Source organism: Apis dorsata, unplaced genomic scaffold, assembly GCF_000469605.1.
Source record: "Apis dorsata unplaced genomic scaffold, Apis dorsata 1.3 scaffold_68, whole genome shotgun sequence".
Classification (NCBI taxonomy): Eukaryota; Metazoa; Arthropoda; class Insecta; order Hymenoptera; family Apidae; genus Apis; species Apis dorsata.
The window spans coordinates 326446-327468 of record NW_006263366.1 but is presented as its reverse complement, the minus strand read 5'-3'; positions in this window follow the sequence as shown (position 1 = coordinate 327468).

Below are 1023 nucleotides of genomic sequence, written 5' to 3'. Positions count from 1 at the left end.
TTTTTTTTTTTTCTTTTCTTAACTTATCTATCATTATATATTCGTTCCTTCCACCTTCGATCTCGACCTTAACCTTGAAAAATATTCGATCGAACGTGCTCGATCTTCGATCGATAACCCGAAGGCTAATTTAAACTATGAAACGTTCTAGAGGTATGTTACAGTGATGCAAAGGGGTTTCTTCTTTTATTTTGTAAATCGAAAAAATTGACTTCTCTGCACGCGCAACAAAATATCGGCTCTCATCGTCGCGGTACTTCCGGTTTCAGGGACCCGTGCCGCGACCTCAAGGTTCCATCTTTTCATTGTTCACACGGATACACTCGTGTACCTTTTTTCTTTTGTGTGTATATATATCTCTTCTTCTTCTTCGTTTATTTATATATATATATATATATACTCTGTTATATATATATTCTGTAATAATTAATATACACGCACGCGCTCGCGCGTTCACAGGTTGCATCGCGAATCGATTGCGGCTTCTTTGTACGATATAAATCACTGGAACAGGGGTTAAAAGATTCAATTGTACCGAAGGCGATCGGATTTTTAACGAATAATTTTATCTCTTCTAAATACAGAAGAGAAAAAATTTGGAAAAAAGATTATCCGCTGGTCAAAGAAGGAGGAGGAAGGCGAAGGGGAAGAAATTATTTCAATTTAGCTTCAAACGCGTTTGTACATCGATTCTTTGTGCTCTAACAGTTGTACAATATATTTTTTATCCCGGACATTATCGCGATTCGAAACAATTGTTTGTACAAGAAAAAAAGAGAGAAAAAAAAAAAAGAAGAAAAAGAATCGTTGGTAAGTTTATTCGAAAAAATCCGATATCCGCCCGAAGAATGTAATAATACATATTATTATTATTTTAAACATTGTGAACCTTACGTATATTATATATAGTCGTGAATCCCGATTTCCGATGTACCCTGTGAACACCGGTGTTCGTAAACGCGCTCCACGGAAACGATCGGGACTTTTATGCGCGAATAAAAAATAAACGATCCACGTTCGTTT